The sequence below is a fragment of the Chiroxiphia lanceolata genome, chromosome 1 (genome assembly GCF_009829145.1).
Source record: "Chiroxiphia lanceolata isolate bChiLan1 chromosome 1, bChiLan1.pri, whole genome shotgun sequence".
Lineage (NCBI taxonomy): Eukaryota > Metazoa > Chordata > Aves > Passeriformes > Pipridae > Chiroxiphia > Chiroxiphia lanceolata.
Genome location: NC_045637.1, coordinates 15,000,285 through 15,022,671, shown reverse-complemented (window position 1 = coordinate 15,022,671; position 22,387 = coordinate 15,000,285). Strand labels below are relative to the sequence as shown.

The following is a 22,387-nucleotide window of genomic DNA, read 5'->3' as shown; positions in this document are numbered from 1 at the left end:
GCTTAGTTTATAAAAACTACAAGCCCCACCGTACCATTTGGAAAGTAATAAGCAGATTCAGTAGTTAAGCCAAATACAATTAGATTTATTTATTTTACACCATGAAGTTGCAGAGACCACGATAATTTAAATTAGCTTTACAAGGCCAGAGTGGAATTGCAATTAATGCAACCAAAGAGTATGCAGCTTTCAGATTTGAGCTTTTGAACTCGACTCGAACAATTCAGCTCGTTTTCCTGCCAAACAGAAAAAGCAAGCAGAGAAACAGTAAATCTTTCAGGTCTGCAAACTCGCGTCACAGACAGGAGTAAGGAAAGCAGGTAGAAATTTCAACCCGCTGATGCTCTGAAATACAGTTACTGAGCAGATTATGGAATGCACTACTACCGTTTTGCTACACATTAACACAGCACCTACCAAAAAAAACGTGGTTTCAAGGACAGAGCTCAAATTCCTAGCATGAGGCCAGCAACATTCACCCTCACACATGTGTGCTGGCTGCATTCAGGTTTGAGGCACAAATATTTATTCCCAAAGTCGATTGCTTCCATGTGCCATACATGTAAAATTTCAGAAGCCCCTTGTATTATAGTTTGTGCACTTTTTTAAAGGCCTTTCACTGACACGTAATAAAGTTAAGTCTCCGGTGATCAGCCCTATAGTGGTATGCCAATAAAGATCTCTATTTGTATGGGTGGAGATGTACAAAACCAGTGACCATCTCTGTCTCTGAAGAAAAGAGTAGATAAACGGGAGGGAATAATGACAGAAATAGACAGCAAAGAAATGCCTCCCACAGGACTGAAGGATTTGTTTTTTCCTTGTTTCACATATTTTTTTGTCAGCTTTTTATTTAAATATATGAATAACTCTCTCCTTTCGGTGCATGCAAATTTCCATTTCCAGCTCCAAGACAATTTGCATTTGAAGTTTGGGTTCAGACTGTTGAGAGACAGGAATTATCTGCAGTGTGCAAATGTGAATGTGGAGTGCAACTGCCCAGGAGACTGGTGATACATCATCTCCAGGGTTTTTGTCAAGGTCTTATATTTTAACAGTGTCAGCCTTCCCAGTCTGTTGCAAGCACAATTTACACCCCTTCTGTCTCCTAAGAGGAAAGGAAATAGAGGCGACAGAGATGTTCCCAGAGGAGTGACTAATCTTTACCCTTCAGGAGTGTTCAAGGATAGCCACCTCTACTAATCATTAAATAGTTGTTTTAAAAACAAGGAAAAAAAAAAGCAAATCAGTTAATCCCATTTCCCAAATGTTCTGCAGTGCACATCATTATCTATTCTGCTTCTTGTAGTCATTACCAGAGAGAAATTAGGTCTAGCAATGAATGGTCAGTATGATGCTGTCAGTGACACACAGTTCAATTTTAAATTTAAAATAGACTCTGTTGTCTGCCTATATCAGCTATTAACTTTAGTGTCATTGTCACAAAGCCATCAATCTCAGTCTGTCCCAAACCTATTTTATGTGTAGAGTTAGCCCATCTTCCTTATTTCCTACACATGCAGATTTTAAATCATCTTGTAAACCTTGTACTGCACGAAAGGTTGAAGGCTGAGAGACTTGGCAGATTGGGGTTTTTTTTAATTCCCCCCTCGCCCCAACATACATTTAGTATCCACCACCAGATGACAGATTGCAGCTAGTCTCTGAACTGGATCATGCCAGAAATGGGAAAACAGAAAAAAACCCAGCCCTAAAGCTGATACGAAATGGATGAAAGCCTGGTTCCACTGAAACTGATGGCAAATGCAGTAGAACTTAATTTCCAAGTAATTGCTATAAAAATTGTTTCAGAGAGACACTGCACAAAGTCTCCTTTGTAGGCTGGATCTTGTACATTTTAGAGATGATTTCTGCTTGTGTAGCACCAAAGCAGCTGAGTGCATCAGAAATGCCTCAGTTAGTTGTCATCTAGTTTAATGTAGGGGAGTTTGTTACTGGAACATTTTAAGCATTTAATTGAAAGAGTCTTTTGTTCTGGATTTTGCCTCTCTTCTGGGTCTATCAATGTCTAAGAATATCGGCTTTTAAGGCCAATAAATTTCCTCAAAAGTTCCAGAAGACAAAGCTTTGGGAACATATATGTGATTTGTAAAGGATAGCTGCAGTAGGACAAGCTGCTTGACTAGAGAGCATGTTCTGATATTCACTTTATTCTATCAACATGAATCCTTCAAGCAAGAGTCTTTCTTAAATACCTAAATAGAGAAGTTTCTGCCTCTTGAGTCCATGACAGAGAGTTTCTTCATTAGCCTACATCTCACTGAAACAACTGTAAAGGGGCCAATTTGTTAAATACAGTAACTGTGATGTTGTGTTGCATCAGTACATAAAACAGTAAGTAATGAAACCTGGGTAATTCTGACCATTTATGTGTGCAATTACTTTGTTGTTAAAGTGTTGAGCACTGGAAATTTGAGTACTTCAAGAGCTGTATGGCTGCTTTGAGTGCCGTGTCCGGGAACTACAGTGACACTAATGCTTGTTGCAAATCTTGTGTTCAAATCCCATTTTAACCTGTAGATGTCAATATTAATGTAACAAAGCCTAGGTTTTGTTTACAGGAACTCACAGACTTGCTAAGCCTTGATGTAACTGAGCTGCTCAGGTAGTATCTAAGTGTTGGCAGAACTCCCGTACTGACCCTTTTGTCGCTTCTCTCTCATGGGAACTGGTGCTAGTAGGCATTTTTTAAGTGAGGCACAAGAGACTGCACAACGAAATGCAACACCCATCCCTCTGGTGATTAAAGCACTTCCTTGAAAGACCCAAACTCAGGTCTTCAACCTTTGGGAGCACATCAGGCTCAGCTTGAGGCAAAGAGGGATGCAGCAGCGTGAGTCATGCCAGAAAGGAGCCAACTTTATGTCTGGAAGGTGCTCTCTTACACAAGTCTTTTTTTTTTTTTTTTTGCATACATAGAAGCCTCACTGCAGAAAGAGAAGGCAAACATGTATTTCATGAAAACTGAGAGATGACACAGAGTACGGGCATAATTTATACTTGTTGAAAGATACAGCTCCTGAGTACAAATCAAATAGCTGTATCCAGAAAAGAGTAGAAAATACTGCAGTGTTGGGTTTGTGTGGCATTGTTTTCACAGGGGGGGGCTACAGAGGTGGCTTCTGTAAGAAGCTGATGGAAGCTTCCCCCAAGTCTGACAGAGCCAACTCCAGCTGGCTCTGAGACAGACCAGATGCTAGCCAAGGGTGAGCCCAACAGCTACCTCTGGGATAACGTATACAAGAAGGTGAAAAAACTGCTCAGAATAACGGCAGTGAACAGAGGAGCGGGAATATGTGAGAGAAACAGCCCTTCAGACACCAAGGTCAGTGAGGAAGGAGTGTGAGGAGGTGCTCCAGGCACCAGAGCAGAGATTCCTCTGCACTCTGTGGTGCAGCCCATGGTGAGGCAGCTGTGCCCCTGCAGCCCATGGAGGTCCACAGGGGAGCAGAGATCCACCTGCAGCTCATGAAGGACCCCATGCTGGAACAGGTGGATGCCCAAAGGAGCCTGTGACCCCATGGAAAACCTGTGCTGGAGCAGGCTTCTGTCAGGACCTGTGGATCTGTGGAGAGAGGAACCCACACTGGAGCAGGTTTGCTGGCAGGACTTCTGACACTGCAAGGAACCTACCCTGGAGCAGGGGAGGGGATGAGTCCTTTTCGTTGGAAGAAAGGAGCAGCAGAGACAAAGTGGGATGAACTGACCACAGCCCACATTCCCCATCCCCCTACACTGCTGTGGGGAAGAGAGAGAGAACTTAGATATAAAATTGAACCTGGGAAGAGAGGAGGAGTGGGGGAAAGATGGCTTAAGATTTTATTTCTCACTACTTTACTCTGATTTTTACTGATAATAAATTAAACTAATTTCCCCAAGTTGAGTCTGTTTTGCCTGTGATGAGTGAGCTCTCCCCTTAGTGTGATCCCTCCCCTGAGTGATCTCTCCCCCTCCTTATCTCAACCCACAAGCCTTTTGTTATATTTTCTCTCCCCTGTCCAGCTGAGAAGTGGTAGAGCAGCTTTGGTGGGCTGCTGGTATCCAGTCAAGGTCAACTCACCATAATTACGGAACGAGAACAAGCAAGTGCTCCCCTTAGCTACAGCAGCTAAGGCCAAAGGAAAAAGAGAGAGGTGGTATTTGAGTAACTCTAACACTGCTTCTGTGATGGCAGAGAATTTGCAGTTATGGGCTTGAACATGAGACATGGCTGCAATACCTTCTCATCAGATCTGTGCAAAATTGTAAGATAATAATTCATTACAGAAAATATACAACACATCCTATTCCTTATGCTCTCTTCACACACTTGTAAATGTTGCATAAGGCACAGAGTATATATATAACTATACCTACAACTCCTTGTCACGTAAAAGGTGGGAGTTTGGATTTTTGCCTGTTGATATCTCTGGGAGAGTCGAGCCCCTGGTGCCTGACAGTCTGTCAGCATCCCGTAATGAGACCCTTCACCAACAGATTCACAAGATCAGAGGGTACCTCAACCTGCCTTGTGAGGGGAAACTCATCAGAGCCAGGACCCTTCTGCAACTGGTGTTAAGCACTGCCAGCAACTGCAAGGACTAGCTTTACAGTTTATGGAATAACACTCTATTAATACAAATAGTGACAGATAATTAAGGTTTGAATGTTATTGGTGATAGTGTCTACTGCAAGAATATGACTTAAAAAAACCCAGTCTATTAATACATATATTAAGCAAGCACAAGTTCTGATACAAAGCAATCTACTAATATGTTGTGGGGTAAGCACAAACGAAAGCTTTAGTCTTCAAAGCAGCATTTAATGGGCGTAGAGTATATTTCTCACCCAAGGCGTCCCTCTGGCGGGGGAGAAGATGGACTCAGCCCATCGACTGATCCCAGCAGTTTCGGTGGAGGTCTTCTCCCACTTTCCCCGTATCCCCTGCTTACTTTTATACTATTTGCTTTATGTTTGGGTGGAGTTTGAGTGGGTCTAGTCATAAATACCTTTTATTTCTGATTGGTGTATTTAATGGGAGGGGGGTGATGGTTGTGGTTTGGTACCTGAGGAGGGAGTTTGACGTGTTTGTTGGCTTCAGCAGCAGAACATCTTGGTTCTTCCTTGTCAGACAGGTACTGTATGGTCTCAGTACCACAATGTTCTCCCATTCTGCTGGGATTAGAATGGAGGGGGGCCATGTAGTCTGCACTTCATTCCACACTCCGTTCTGTTTCTCTGAGCAGATGTTTATCATTGTATTGGGGAGGATGTCGACCTCAGTCCGTCCAGGTAGTTGCAGCTACTTTTTACCTTAAAATTCTGAATTCCCTCTAGGTTTAACTCTATCCATCATCCCACACTCCTCTCACTACAAACACAGCTGTAAACCACCAGCTGCACACGTATAATCACAAACCCAGCCTCACATTATTCACATTTTGTGTGGCTGGAAAAAAACATCCTTCTCCAGTGGCAATAAACATTCTTGCCTAAGCCACTAGGTCTGACAGGACTCCAACAGCCAGGTGAGATCCTCCACCACTCATTGAAAGGATGAGCCTGCAGTGCATCTTGTATTCTAGGAGTTGTCTAAATAAGGAAGAAGACAGCTGGGACCAAATATGAGAGATACTTTATGGCAGGAAAACAGAAGTGTCCTGGATGCAGCCTCAGCCAGCCAGTTAAGGATAGAGGAGTTCTCAGGAAACCCTAATCTTCACTTGGACTATTTTTGTACCTCAGAAGGGTCTTTGATTTGAAAAGGTAACATGAGTCCATCTGTAAAATAAGAAGGATAATATAAATTTGTTCCAGGCATCTTACTTTTCTTAGTTACTGATGTCTACAAGCAGGTTGGCATGGCACAAAGCTTGAATAATGCTGCTTTTAACCAATGAATTGTAAATACAAGTCTGGAGCTCATCAGTGGCCTGGAGTGTGATTGTTTTGGCAATGTTGCCCTTGTCTGAATGTCATAATGGAGCAGGGAGGGCTGAAGGAGCACATATCAACACAGCAAGGTGTGCTTTGAGAAAGGATGTATGAAAACTGCAGTGCATGCCTTTGAAAACTGCATAAAAGAATTCAGTTGTTGAGGATGGTCTGGAGCATGGAGGAGATGATAAAGGCATCACCGAGGTGTGATGTACTGGCTGAGTGAAAATGAGAGCAGGAAATATTGCAGTTGATGCTATAGGTCAGAGCAGTGTTCTGGGGATCCTTTCAGCACAAGTAGCTGAAATTTAATGCAGGAGGCCAAAGGAAAATGATGGAAGAATTCAGAGGTGCCGCTGTGGAGGCAGATGACTTACTGAGACATTTGAAATAGGTTGCAAAGGAAAAAGGTGAAAATGAAGAGGAGGCTCTAGTAGTCTTGAGGAGAAATGATCAGGGCATGACCACAATTTTTGTCACATGGATGACACGGGTGAGATTTCAAGAAGTTGCTCATGGTGAAGTGATGTAATTTGGCAAATGTCTGACTCTTGTTTCAGACTGGGAGAGATGAGTCTGAGGAGATTTAATTAGCATGTAGGACTCCTTGTAGGAAATTGCTAATGTTGCTATACCCAGAAGTTTCTCAGGAAATAGAAAGCAAAATGAAAAATGGTCACGATTTCCTCACTTCACAGAGAAATTGTGCAAGAGTTGCAATCTGTTCTTGCTGTCCAGGAGATGACTATTCAGACCTGTTTTCTCCCTATGAATAGAAAGCTCTAGAAAGATCAAGTCCTTTCTTGATCCTCTAGTGTGTTCATGCTGAATGATGTTTGAAACATAGTTCAATAAACCCTTTATGAAGGAATAAATTCTATCTTGATTTCATATTGACTTGTTCTAGACAAGCAACTGCTCTGAAAATATTTTCACATATTCATTCGTCTCCCTTTAGAGAATGCAGTGTGCCAGTTTCTGAGAGAGAACAAAATTATCATGTATTATTTTTAGATGTAAGCAATTGTGGTTAATGTTACTCTGCCAGAACAGGGTACCAATCTCCCAGTTTCAAAAGCAGGCAAGTTTATTGGATAGCTATAAAACTCAGTGTGAAGGAAAGAGGAGAAATTTTCACCCAACTCAAATAATCTGACATGTACTTCCAGCCTGCAAATAAGACTGAAGCTGGAGTAGCTCAACAAGAGAAGATGAAGAATATTAATGTACTGAAATGTCTATACATGGATGCAAGGAGCATGGAAAATAAGCAGCAGGCACTAGAAGAGATACTAAACAATGAAGTTTATGAGCTGGTGGGCATAGCTGAGGCAAGGTGGGCTGATTCCTGTCAATGCTTTGAATGTCAATAAAGAGGCAGATGTCTACACAGACAGGCAGAGGCATGGTGGCAGGATGCAGCTATGTTTTTCACTGGTGTGGTGCATGCAATGGGCTCAAATGATGTTCTGTTTTCTTGAAAAAACTTTAACTTGGTAGATTAGAAGAAATAATGAACAGGATGGATCCAGTGCAACTTTTTTTTTGTTCATGAGCTTTTGGAAATCCACAGTCCTGAACAAACTGGATGTTTGTGATAAAAAACAGTTCAAACACTTCTAGTTAAATTAACACTCACTGTTAAGTAGTGTAGTAAAGCTACAAAACACTGGATGCTCTGTTTGAATGTTGGGTGTATTCTTATGAAGCTTCCTAATTGCAATAATTAGTACCAGCCTTAGGACAGGCCACCCACTTCTCTTTCCCACTGATGTCAGCTGCTGAAGGGAAGAATGTAAATAAAAGCTGGACTGTAAACAGAAACACTTGCTGAGGCCTATGGTCCCAGTATTGCAGCTCTGTCTCACTGTTCTAGGTTGAATAGCTCAAACATATTCGAAAGAACTATCCGACGAAATATGTAACCATAAATAAGACATTTTAGCCACCTCTCGGCATGGGTAGTTTCACCATCAGCTGATTTGCACATCTCTTTTGCACATGAAGTGTTATCACAGAAATCCTGTGTCCATTACCTGAACTGCAGTGTTTGGAACCAGCTGGCACTAGGTGAAGCCAAACTCAGCTTTCCCATGGAGCAACAGTTGACTCAAATTGGCCAAAGATATATTCTCTACCATATAGTGATTGACATACTCGGGAATGAAAACTAGGGTGAAGGAACAAAACAGTGAAATTTTGGCTTCCAAGGTGGCCATTGCTCAGCTTGTCTGCCTGTGGGCCAAGGTGAGTAACCTCCTTGGTCTCACTTGTCTTTTTCTCTTTCCCTCACCTGTTAAACTATCTTTATCTCAACTCCTGAGTTTTGTCGCTTTTGGTCTACTTGTTCTCTCTCAGTGCAACTGGAAAACTCAAGGAAAAAGGTAGTTTCGTGAGCATATCAATGTGAATACAACATCATGGGACATTGTGCTAACCACAAGCTTAGTGCCAGGGCTATTTCTGAGGCACATCAATAAAGACACCTTCAGCCTGATTTGGCACCTGCTTTCCTGCTCCTGAAGATGAGATATCTCAAGAGCCTGTGTGAATTATGGAGTAAGAGGTTAGGTACCCAGAATGCCACCTTCTGCTAGGAACCGGGGGCCTCAAGTCCCTTTCAAGTTAGCTTCCCACAGATGTATGCACTACTAAATAACTGTCTAAGGATAGTTAATTCAGAGACACTTTTCCACAGGCATTACAGACAGGATTCCTCCAAGTTTGGATCTATCCACTATCCATTAGTTACCACTATCCCAGAAAGTCTTGAAGCTTCCCTTGTCCTCCTCAAGCCACAGACCACACCATACCAAAACACCACTGTGGGAAACAGTCACTCTGGGAGGAAAAACTCCAAAAAATTATCATATATTAGGTCCTCCATGAAGAGGTGGTGGAGACTGAGGCTATATGCTAGATGTATGGATTACTAGTTGCCTCCAGGACAAGCCCTGAACCGTCAGGCTGCAATCCACACCGTACCACTGGCCAAGTTGCATGCAGCACATGCCTGTAGGCAGGTAGGCACAGCCTAAGCCTTGTTTAAACCAAGGTGGGAAAAGACAGGCATCTGCTGCAGAATACCTGCAAGGTGAGGGCACGTCTCCAAACAGGCAGTTGCTGCTGTGGGTGATCCTGGTCTGAATAAAGCAATGAAGGGAATTATAATATTATCATCTGTCACCTCCTGTGATCAGCATCTTGGCTATTTAATCTCATTTCCTCCTTGAGATTTTGGCTTCATGGTTGGTGGCTGTGGGAAAAAGATGATGTGAAACCACCATGTTTCATGGTGGCTGGACAGTGCACTAAAATACATGGAGAAAGATTTCTGGGCTGGTAGGGACAAGCATTAAAGAGTTCACAGGTTGTTTATCCAGGAGTTAGCTTTTTCAAAGGCATCTGCAGCCTCTGTCCCCAGGCAGGGCTTCCTGGCCTTGGGAGAGAGCAGTGCTGCTCACAGGTGGCTGGGGTCTTCATACCCAGGACGTTACTGCTGTCCCTTCCCAGCACTTTTTGTGGCACCCATATACAACCCAGAGCTGAGAGAATGAAACCACATGTGCACCTGGTGCTTCAGACTCTTCCAACACATTTCGTTCTTGGGGAACTCACTGGTCCCCCATGCAGGCGCTTCCTACTCTCTTCCCATCACCCCAAAAGCTGATGTCCCCACTCCTCTCCCAGAAGTCCCGCACCTGTCTCCATCCCAGACTCTTTCAGATTAGCTTAAGTGCTTTTGAGCAGTAGCTGCTTCCTTGCCCAGATCAGTTGAAAGACAGGGAATGCTTGTTTGACTAAGCTACCCCTTAAGCCTTTAACAGGAAGCTTTTATCTAGCAGAACCGGGGAGTGAAACACACAGGACATAGACTCGTTAGCAGAAAATATTGCACCGTTGTGGTTTCTTTGGCAGCTTGGCAGCAGACTGCAACACTTTATAGACATGTATGTGTCAAAGGAAGCCATGTGGGGCTGGATGCAGCCTGCTGGGAGCAGGAGAGGGAGAGGAACTAGAAATGGGTCTGGGATGAGATATTGCAAGCTACAACTGCCCTACATGTATCATTAGATCTACACTTTTAGATATAAAAACAGTGTGGGACTGTCAACACTAAATATGTCAGTCACAGGTAGAAATTGCCTGGCGTCCTGCAATTCTTATTTGCATGAAATCAAAAATAGTAGGAGGAAATCTGCCCGCAGCAGACTTTCAATTTACGTCAGTCTGCCAAAGTCTTAAGTGAAAGCAAGCCACTGTGTGAACACTTAGTCATCGCCTTCATTTAACATCCAGTGGGTGTAACGTTTGGCAGCCTAGCCCTCTGAAGAGACAGCCCTGGCACCTCATTTTAGCACATTATCCCATTATATTGTGTACTGTAGTATCCCAGTGTATGGAAAGCAATGAAAACATGTAACTGTGCACAAAGGCCACACAATCATAGATGGTTCATCTGGGGCAAGCAAAGTGCCTGTGATTAAAACCTAGAGCCGTAAGATGAGGTGAGAGCTCGGACTGCCTGAGCAAGCTGGGGTTTGGAGACCAGCACCCTCTACAGTTGAGGACCCTATTTCCAAACCTGCTCCTGGAAGGAAGCAAAGAAGACTGTTCACGTGACCTGATGTAGTGTTTGGCATCCATGCCCATGGCAGGGCGGTTGGAACTAGATGATCCTTGAGGACCCTTCCAACCCAGACCATTCTATGAATCTATGAGTCTATGAAATAGGAGTGGCACTGCTCTGCCACACACAGAACAACTTGGAAACTTATTTTCACTTCTTTCTTGTTTTGGTGCTTTGTATCCTCATGTCTCCTCTCCTTAATGGTGCTCAGGTGATTTGTGCTCTAACTACAGGGAGCACGGCTGGTTCCTTGGGCTTTGCCAGCCCTTCCCAGGGATATGGGTGGGCCACCCCATAGCTCACAAACAGTCTGACTCATGGAGAATGGATGTTGCCCAGTGCCTGAGCTGGGGAATCTTGGGAATGTACTCAGGGTGGACTTAGATATCTTTTTAGACACAAAAACTTATTCCAAATCTGACCCTGCTGGGAATCAAAGACAGGATTTCAAGAATACCTGGGTAGATACATGATGCCAAGGTCAACTGTAGAAAGTAAGGAAGTGCACGATACTGATGTTTGCTAAATCTTCATCAGTTCTTTTTCAGCAAACCCTATGATATTGCATTTATGTCTGCAAGTACTAAATATCTGGTTTGGTCTTTAGGTGCTTAATATCTGTGTAATCAAAAATCTAAGGCCCAGCTGGATCCTCAAGAGCTCCAAGCTTTCAGTGATATTGATGTAGCTGGCAATTAAGAGCAAGACTCATGCAAGTGAGGCACCAAAACACCTAGCTTTTAGATCTTCCTGGTGCAGAACCCAAAATAAGAGTGGTCATTGAGAGACTGCAGCCATCTGCTACATTAAATGTCACCAGAGGCGTGCTGCCACAAAGGCCAGCCGGCATCAAAGCTTTCAGGGGCAGGGAGCCACAAGTAGACTGACTTCTTGAAGAGGACCTGGACCATTCCTGCTCCCGGGCTGTGGCTAGATGGTCTTTGGCAGACTAAGAAATGTTGAAAGCCAGGTGGGATGGGGCCCTGAGCAACCTGATCTAGTGGTTGGCATCCCTGCCCATGGAGGAGAGGTTGAAAGTAGATGATCCTTAAGGTCCCTTACAACCCAAACCATTCTGTGATGAAGAGGTAGCACAATCCAAAAACATTTCCAGGAAAAAAAAAGCACTCATGACTGAAATACAGTTTCTCTAAAGATCCCTTGGCACTCCATAGCTGACCAGCACAGAGAGTGTCATGAGCTCTCTGTACAGCCCATGGCAGGGAGCAGTGCTGGTGGAAGAAGAGACCTTCCATCCACCTTCATCAGGTGCCCTGACTCCTAGGCTGGAGCACGGAGGGTTTGCTTGTGCACCCTCTTCTTGGCCCCAGGAGCCTTGACTTTTTTGTGCATGCAGCTGCTTTCTTGCTGTTTCTCTAAACCTCAGACAACTCCCTGCTTTGCTCGCCAGCCACTGTCTGTCTTAGCCATTTATCTGCCTCCGGGCCCTGGAGGAACCTGAACACCACAGAGCATGAGGCAGAAAGTCCAGTGGGAGTTTCACTGTTGTGTGCTCAGCTGAGCAACTGCAAAATGCCTCCTTGCATGTTGTGCCTTTTAAACTGTTATCCCTAGAAAAACTGGACATAGCTAATGTGGTACTTTTGAGATCTTATAACAGGCTGTGATGACATGAGCATCCTTGTAATTCCACCTGAGCTGAGGGCAAGAAGGTGGATATTTTAATTTACATTTAGCCTGTGACCTGATCCCATGAAAGTATCCTTGCTAATAGGCTTGATACAGTGGGATTACTCTCATTACTCAGTAAAGAGTGAGCCCACCAGCAGAATAAACATTGGCAGGATCAAGTAGCAGATGAGTCATCTTTTCCAAACACAAAAAGACAGCGCAACAGTAAATAAACATGTTAGTTAAATTAACTATCACACACAAATTCCATATATATGTAAAACAACTTTGGCTAGCCAGTACCACAAACTAAAGTACTGTCTAGGTCTCTGTCCTAGCACAAGTATACCTGGCTAACACTGTCCCTGTGCACAACAGTGCCACTGCCGTGGCTGTCCCCAGCCAGGGGAATGCTCTTCGTAATCCAAACCATGTACCAGCTGAGCGCCAACAGATAAACTAATCCAGTCCAGCAAGACAAACATCTGCAGGGTTAACTTCTGCTCTCCTTTGCTTCCTCTACAACCTATTTGAAGTTCACAAAGTCATACTGAGTAAATTAGAGGGGAACTGCATTTGCAGTGTCTCAAGTGTAAACATAACACTACCATAGTCCCCCATGGACGTTGAAATAACGTTCAACAATCAGTATAAAAATATAACCATTAAATTAAAAAAAACCAATATTTAAGCTGATAACTCTTCCCTGAGGGTTTAAACCCTTCTTTTTTATTTTTAAACTAAAATTAAGTTAGTGAATAACTCCTGAGTGAAGTGATCCTAGCAGTGCAAGGATGAAGCAAAAAAGGCAGGATGCCTTGCCAACACAGAATTCTTCTTTGTAATAGTCTTTTTGCTGTTTTTTTCAGACATCTTCCAGAGGATCAAGCAAGAAATGTCTGACAGGATCATGCCATGATCAATTAGACCTCACCTATGGGAAAGTTTTACCAGTGTTCACATTTTTCTTGTTAAATTTTATCCTAGTGCTCCTCACAGGCTCCGTCATTGGTATCCTTTGCAGTAAGGAACTGATCACATCAAGAGTGTCTTTAAAGTCTGGGTTCAGTGCCCACTGGAGCGGGGGGGGACACTCTCAGTTACTACAGCATGGGTACTGGTATGGGCATCCTGGGCCTGTCCTCTAGTCAAAGCATGTTGTCCTAGGGAGGTATGAGGTCTCATCCTCTAACAGGAAGCTGGTGTGAATATTTCCCAGAACTTATGATTTATGTCATTCTGGGCAACAGTTAGGGCCTGTTTTTCACCGAGGCTGAGGAAGGCGATATGTAAAATGCACTTATTGCCTGTGAAAGTCAGACACATGTAGGGACTGGGGAAAACAGAGCTGCTTGGGGAGTTTGGATGAATATGCCATCACTGCATATGATATTGTTCCTTTTAAAAGAGAGCTGTGTAGTTTGTATGGAATTCTGTAGCCTGAGATGTCAGCTTCTAAATCTTAATGGAGCAATTTTTTTTTACCTTGCAGCACTGGATTATCCACAAAGACACATTTTTCCCATTGTATTTCATTCTTAGAAGAAAACTGCAGCTGATGATGATGGTTGTTAAGAGTATTTCAGCTCTAGCCTTATTTTGACAACATTCTAAATGAATTATGGGACCAATTTTGACAGTACTGTTAGCCATTGGTCCCATTTTCATGGTGATTTTGACACTATCTCTAGCATCTTTTTCAAAGCTTTGCATGGGCTGGATGCCATGTAGTTTGATACTGAGCCTTCCCATTGAAATCCATACAAGTCTAGCACATGGGCAATTTCACAGTATGGAAGTGATGTTTCCAAAAAAGTACAGTGTCGCTATCTTTTCCTCGGGCATGGGGCCCACTTGCTGCCTTCTGAGCTGAAAAACACTCCAGTTGTAGCAGTGGCTTTGTGCAACTTATTTAAGGAGCAGAATCTCAGCTGCTGCAAACTTAATAGCTCCTCTGATTTCTGTTTCCACCTGATAAAATTACAGCTCATCTATTTGCTTGTTGGTTTCATTTGAGGTTTGAATTGTGCTGATGAGCCTCATAAGATCCATTGCCTTCTGTGTCTTCTGTTGAAACATTGGTGCTGAACTGGGTTGACCTGCGATGCACGATCTCTTCATGTTTAAACAGCTCTTGGGTGAAATCATGATGCAAGCTGTGACAAGGTGAGGAGAGTGATGGCCTTTGGTGGGCCTCTGAATCTGACACCTGGTCATCTGTCCCTCAGACCTCTCACCTGTGCCACAAGAGAGCTGACAAGATAATTAATGTTTTGAACTGGGAATAAAACCCCAGTAGGAACGCAGCACAGTCATGGCTCTGAATTCTTCCTGATCATTTAGTAGGACAAAACACACCAGAGCAAAGCAATTGAAAGATGTTCTTATTTTGTAAGGCCACTTCATACCCATATAGTTTTCTTCTCCACATGGTTTGATTTCAGCCGTCAAAGGGCACAGCAGGCAAGGCAGTGGAGAATCAGGCTGCATCATTTTAATATGGAGCTTTAGCTGTGTTTCATTTTAGTAATATTTCACAGGAGGCTTCTATGACTGACAGGCACTATATAAATAAAATATATGATCATTTCAAAAGCATAACCTGTAGGTTGCTCTCTTGTGCTGAGTACATTTGCTACTAATGTTCTTCCTCAGCCACAAATAAAATGAATCAACGAAGCTGCTGCACATGGTAGTTTTAAAACCAGTCTATAAACTAAACATGTAAAGAAGTATATAAAACATAAGGTAGGGTACATCTATACACACATACATACACATATATATATGCCAGTCACTCACTCAATGTCACATATTCACATGGTACAAAATATCAGTTTCTTCCTTTTCAATCATATACTGTTAACAAATAGAAAAATACAGCATCAGTAAAAATAAACCAAGCAACTCAGCTGCCCACACACTGAACTGTGGTATGCCCTGCTTGTCAGTAGGTGTCATGCAACACCACAGTTTTTAAACACCTATCTTGCACAAAAATATCCCTTAAAGAGGATATTCACCTCCAAATGGCTTTTGTTGTTTTGTGGGGTTTTTTTAAAGTCACAAGTATTCTTACCTGAGTGATGAACAAGTGTAATGAGAGTATCCACTAATGAGGGACTGCAACTAATTCCCGTCTCTTTGGATACACAGTTGGTTGCGTTTGGAAAGGCAGCAGCAGCAGCAGCCAACGCAGCAGTCAGCTGAATAGACAGGGCAGCAGAGAAGAAGAAAGCCCTTGCTGGAGAGACTGAGCACAAAGGCACCAAGCCTAATACCCACTCACCTCTATATTACCTTTTCTTTCTCCTTTTCCCCCTGTGCCCCAGTAATCCAATAAAAACTCCTTTGTTTCTGTCATAGCTGCAAACACAACTCAATAATGTCATCGTACAGATCAGCCAGCTCAATTTTTCTCTAATCCAATCAATAAAATGGCCATGCTGTGCTCCCTGCTCCAATTTAAAATCAGGGATGATAGCCTGAAAGAAGTAAATCCCAGTGTGCTACTGATCAGACCTTAGGGTATCATTTTGTTTGGTTGCTGTTTTCACAGCTTGGTCATACACACATTGAACCTGTAAATGCAGCAATGAAGCTAAACAAAGTGGGAAGCAAAACCAAAGCTGAATTTTACAGATTTTAGGCTGACTGGAACCCTCAAAGAGCTCATTGGATGCCCCAGCTGTGAGTTGAGTGCCTGGGTGCTCAGTAGGAAGGAGTAGGGTTCAGTGACATACCTGTGCCCTAAAACCTAGATCCATCCACAGCCCTGAGGGGTTCAGACTGCCCTGAGACAGGACATTAGACATAGCGGCTGAGATCAGCAGGCATTTCCATCCCAGCTCCCTCTGGATAATTCCTGATAACACTTTGAATGTCTATTGATCAGGCAGAAATTTTTCTATTTGCTCCTGCAATTGAAATCTCATTTGATTTGTTGGCATGAAGGCATCACTGGCTTTTAATACAAAGAGAATGATATTTTTTTCAACATCTCTAAAGAAGAAAATTGTTGCAACTCTTTTCTTTTTTTTTTTTTTTAACATCTTTAATGCCAAAGCAGCTGGGGGAAGCAAGCCTGAATTTGTCAGACAGATAGATAGCCCTTGTTGTAGAGAAGTGTCTTGGAGTGTTCCGGTTAAAATTGGTTTTGATTTGCCAGAGTTAAGAGCTGTTGAGAATTGCACATGCAGTAAATGTTTTAACACTGATAATGCTGAGCTGGGAGCTGACAGAAGCTCCCTGTGCCACTGCTGTAGCTGCGGTCTGGCCAAGTTTGCTGAGGCATGGGATGTCAGAGGCCCCTGGGGGCTGTAAACCAAAGGGATCAGGTGGAGGGATCCAGAACACTAAGTAGAGTGAGCTGGAGCCAAAAAAATGCCAAGGTCCCCATGGGGATCTAACCTCTCAGACCCCTTCTAAATCCAGCCCTAAGACAGGGAGATCTTTTTTTTTCCCGCACAAAATCAGGCTCCCCAGGGGAGATGCCACGCTGGTGTCACTGGTAGGGTAGCAAAGTGCTCTGACAGCATATTGATTTTGCACAACGTAAGGTACTTCATGGAAAGAGAGATTTACTGTGTGACTGATAGACAGAAAGGCAGGTAGCTATGTAATCAGAGAAAATGGAGTCTACTAGCAGCATCTTATTTATGGTTGTTTATTGTGAAAATACAGAGCACCAAAGAAGGACTGTTATTTTCTCTTTAAAAGGGAGAACAGCTTCCCAGCACCAAGTGCAACGTTGCAGTTAGTGACTATTGGACTAAGTAACTTGGACCCATGTTTTATTAGAATACCTATTGATCTATCACTTGACCTGGGGCCAAATCTTGGTTCTTGTCAGAACCTCTGGAGTAGCTATAACCTGTGCAATGCCATGGCTGTACACCACCAACCCAACATCACCCCCTTCCACAGAGAGCCTATTGCCTCCTATTTATGTTATTGTTTCTGCATCCTGTAAATGGCCACAGCATATCTATCTATAGGTTCAACACCTGGTGGTGAGCAGAGAGAAGATGCAGATGGTGGCAATGCTGTTGTCTGTAAGGTTGTCCATAAAATCTATAGATTGAGAAGTAAATATGGAGTGTCTAAACAGCTGGAATATACAGAGATGTAGAGATACAGAGAGGGGTGTCTGTATGAGTGAAAAACAAATTCATTCATGAGATGTATTCAAATATATGTCTGGAGATACATAATTTCCATATATATTACAAGACAGCAGAAAAAGTAGGGTGGATATGCATTTTCAGAGATTTCCAATTCTCTAAGCAAGGGAAAATACACAAATATAGCAAATAGCTCAGAGCAGCAGAACTAATGCAGGCTGCTTTCCTATGGATTTGTGCCCTAGCTTGACTGTACAATATATAACAACTTGTGAGCTCCAATTTACTATTTTTCATGTCTGGAAATCTGACAGGGTTTCCTAGCATCTAAGAAAGGGTTAGGCAAAGCTTGTGCTGCAACCTTTCCTTCAGTGGAGATGACAGCACAGCTCCTTCCTCTACTTGGCTGGTCTCATATCCAGTTCTACTGCCATGTGGTATAACAAGGAATTCAACCTGGAATGGGGTAGAGCAAGTCTTGTAGGATGTTCAGGGATTTTAGCATTTATTTTTTGAGGGGACATTGGAAAAGGTTGACTTGTTTAGCTTATCAAAGCGGAAGTTGAGAGAGAATATAGTCATTTTCTATAAAAATATCAGTGGCAAATATAAGCAAGGCAGACGAACTGGTTAAATGTAGAGATTATTGACAGCCTAAGAGCTCACAGTCATAAAATAATCTTCTAAAATTAGAACAGAAGTTGAAATAAGCTACCTAGTGAGCAGAGGAGTTAATTCCTGGATCTGCATTTTAGCACAAGTGGGAGTAAATAACAAACTCACGTTAAGATCTAGTTTAATAAAAGATTATCAGGAAGGCGTTTGACATAGTGGTATGTGACTAGAAGAACTTGGGCTTTGCAACCCAAGGTGTTCTTCATCCTCATGAAGTTCTAATGGACTTTGTTCAGCAGTTCAGAGGCTGGATATTTGAAGCTGAGCTGTACACTGTATTGAAATAACAGTGAGCCAAAGGATAGGTCTGCAGTGCAAAACTATATTCAGCATTGAAGGAGGATTAGGAACTACCCAAGAATAATGCGGAATTTAGGCCACTTCCCCTACACACCACACCAAGTGGCACACCTTGCAAACCTCCCAGTGATGTGATTGTAGCCCTATCACTCCTTCCACTTTACCTGGCACCATGTCAACTCCTGTTAAAGGCTATACCATTAGTGAGCACAGCTCTCTATCCTGTTTCATGAACTTTATCACTTTCTTTGCTCATGCCCTATTTACTAGGCTTGTAAAATATGTGTAGCCTACAACTGGCAGAAAGAGTTTGACTAAAAATATAATTAAGAGAATTCTATATAACACAGACATGGAAACTGGAAGCCATCAGCCATAATGTCTGTGCTGTTGGACGTGCATAATTGTCACTAAGCCACCCGAAAGCATTCCATGTTACGTGGGCTTGATTTCTTTTCCCAGATACTGCTGAACAGATTGGTGGGAGTTTGAGGAGAAGAAAACAGAAAGATATATAGTCTGCCTTGCACCCTAGATGCTGAGCCTCACCTTCCACCAACTCTCCAGCCTGACATCATTTCTCTGGATGAGTAGGTGTAGGAGAAATCTCATTCCTAATGTGGCACATAGACCGTATTTCAGTCTCTCTTTATGTTTATCACTAACATAAATCTCTTTTCTTACAGTGCAGAACATCTCTTGGAGGCAGGAACTCATTGACCACATGCTGCAGCAGTTGGAGAGCCATGCCTACTAATTACTGGCACTCTACAGCACTTCATCAACATTTGCTGTTGCAAGTAATAATAATGAGCCACAGCATGGGTTGGATCACATAACCAGTAACTTCCTCCCTACTTCTTCGTTTTTACCCAAGTTTTTCCTTTTCACTTTTCACCTTTGCACCCTGATCACCTCCCTCTTCCATGGACCATTAACAGTCTCCAGGTCTAACAAAACTTCCAAGGTGGAATAAAGGAAAATGAAGGTACTAACCCTGCCTGGAAATTTGTCTGAGACAGAAATTTCCACTGAGCCACTCTCACAGATTTTTAAAAGTATATTTAGGTTAGTGTTCCCCAAGGTATGGCAGGCCTGACTGTGACAGCATGGGCTGGTGTTACAGGACAATTTTCCTATGTCAGGAAGTGACAGGAAGTGAACAGGAAACCTTTGTAGATCGTAGGTAGAGAAAACTGATTGCATGTCCATCCAGTTCTGTGGTGTTAGCCATCTGCACTTAGACTAAAAAATATCACGAGAACTGATGGTGCACTAAGTTACCAGAGTGAGTCAGGGAGGTCTTCTCAAATGCAGATTCAAGGCTTTAAAATGCATGTGACTATTAGGAGAATGGAGGTTTTGTACAGTTAGCTTTTCATGGTGGCCTTCTTCTCATCTCTTACATCTCTGCAAGTTCCTCATAAGCAGGTAGTACCAACCAAGGCTGAGCAACTTCTAGACAGCTATGGTGGATGCTTCAGGATGCTGCAGCAGCCCTGACCATCCCTGTAACAGACATCTCCCTCAGAGGCTTTGCAGGTTATTTCTCCCTTACTGGCATCTGTGGTCTGACAGCTATTGCTAATATGCTGGGCTCACCTGTGGAGAAACATCAGAGTGATTGGGAGAGATTTAAAGCCTGGAGAGACTTATACGGAGCCTGAAGAAGCTAACAATCTATGGACTTTCATGTTATTCCCTAGTTTTATACCATGTCTGATGTACCCCCACATATATTTCTGTGTTAATCCCTTTGGTTTGTATTGTTCAGGGCTTGTCTGGACTTGCCCTCACATTTTCCCACCAAAAGTTGTTTACCACCTTGTCCTCCCCTGGTTTCCCACTCGTCCCACACCGATTGGCCCATGAATGCCGCAGTGCGGAGTGCGCTCCCATTGGTCCCCTTCCCCTAGATACTACCAAGTTCCTCCCATCTTTCCCTCATTCCCCAATCCCGTGTTACCCTGAGATGTCAATCTCATGCTCCACCCCAGTTATCAGACCTCCCTTTACCCAAACCCTATATAAATCTTTGTTCTCCTTCAATAAAGTGGCCATTGCACCCTGACCTTCTACTGTGTCAGAACCCTCTGTGCAGTGTCACGTCCCTATTCCCTTTTCCTTCGGGCCATGGCACTCACCCATGTGTTGGTCTGGTTTCTGATGCTGCCACCCTGCCCTAAGCAGGACACAATACCAGCACAACAAGCAGAGCATGGTGGGTTCCTTTCTTCTTCTGTAAATTGTTCCCATCCCAGGTCACCTTTCCATCCAAGTGATCTTGGAGAAGTCAGCTTTCTCTCTATGCCAATGGGAACAATTGCATCTGAGGCAAAGCCCAGCTAGCACCAGTTCAAGAGCTCCCTACCTCTTCCAGCTGTACCTCAAGAAATCAGATGTAGCATCAGAAAGTCTAGCTCACGCAGGCTATACAAAGGGTGACTCCTAAAGAGTGCCTAAGCCCATACCCCCAGACCCTCCCTCAGCAGAAAACTACTTCCTTATTACTATTCTACATGGTACAACAAATTATCTTGTCCTTTCCATCCACAGGCCCCCGTAGTCCCTCCTTAGCCAAATCAATGTATTCCAGCAGCCTGGAGACTCATGGAGATGTTTTCAGCAATATGTGCTTGGCTCCTAAGAGAAGCCCATGGAAAGCACTAGCCTGACACTGCATAGAATGAAGCAAAGTACAACCCATGCAGCATGCAAAGCCTCAAGTTTAACTGTTTTATTTTCTAGTATCTTCTTTCTTACTTACTTTGATTAATACTGAAAAAAACACCAGCAGCACTAAAATATTTGCCAGTATTTGACTAACAACTTGCATTTTCCAGGTTGAGAAGCTAACATTGGTCATCAGAAATCAGCCTGAAATCCTGTGTTGTCCAATATCCTATTTCTGAGGAAAAGCGAGGGAAGATCTCAGCCACATAAACTGGTACTGACACAAAATATCCTTCCTGCCTCCAGCAGCTTGGGGACTACACAGGCTGTGCAGGCACTTTTTGTATGAATGATAATATGATAAATGCTCTTTATTTTTAGTCAGCCAGCACATACAAGAAGCTTTTAGGATTTTAGTCTACTCAAGTAGGAGGCAAAAAGATTTTTAGATGTTATTTATTTCTCTATATAGAGGAAACTACTGTTTATGTCCCCCAATGTATTCCTGTTTTCCTTTTATTCTTGAGGTTTTTCATGCTGGAAAAGCAAATATATCTGTGAGTTAAACACATCTTTTTAGTTGAAACTGATATGAGGACTTACTGGGGAAAAAAATAATAAGGTAAAATGCTGTCTCAGTTGAGTCTTATTTTTTTCAAAATAAAATCCATATTGATGAAAACTTGTCAAATCAGAATATGGATGGTCTGCAATCAGGTAAACAGTGTTAGTTTGCTAGCTGTTTTCCCAAACCAGAGCCAAGATTTTTAATGGTGCCAAAGATGAGCGTCAGTAGGTGCCAAGAAAGTCTGTACAATGCACAACAGGAAGTTTTAGAGGTCCTACCAAGCCTAAAAATTATGCTGCATGCTCTGAGTGTCCTTTCCTGGCACTTATCTATTTAGCTGCTGCAAACATATGTGCTATAGCATAGTTAAGTTGCCCAATTTGAAATATTACTCAGTCTTCAACTCCCACTGATCTTAGTGTTTAGGTTTCTGGGAAAAAGAAAACAAACCACAAAAATAAAACAAGAAAGATTTGTCTATCTTTTCAGAAATCTAGATGTGGAGACAGAAAAACAGATACTCAAATCCTGGCACCAGATGTCTGATGGCATGTTTGGAGACTGGAAAGACAAGAAAAACGGAAAGAAAGTCTTCACCCAATATGACAGGAATGTATCTGCAAGCAATTATTATGTCATTATAGTTTCACAAACAATACGTATTAACTGGTACACAAATCTCCGTAAGTGCTAAATGAAATGTTAACCATTATATTCCAAATGCTTTATCACAAGAGAGATTTTGTGACATCAGAAACTAGTTTTCCTTCCACTCAATTATCTCTATTAACTGGTATATGTGTGCTGAATCCCTGCCATGCAGTTTGTAATTCTGATCCTCATTAACTG

At 42.8% G+C, this 22,387-nt stretch overlaps 1 long non-coding RNA gene across 1 annotated transcript; it reads left to right on the top strand.

The window, feature by feature from the left end:
• The first annotated feature begins 20,832 nt into the window (after positions 1–20,832).
• On the top strand, positions 20,833–22,142 carry LOC116796234. Its single transcript, XR_004360300.1, has 3 exons — positions 20,833–21,044; positions 21,141–21,244; positions 22,028–22,142. It is a non-coding gene; the product is annotated as an uncharacterized LOC116796234 (long non-coding RNA).
• The last annotated feature ends 245 nt before the right edge of the window (positions 22,143–22,387 follow it).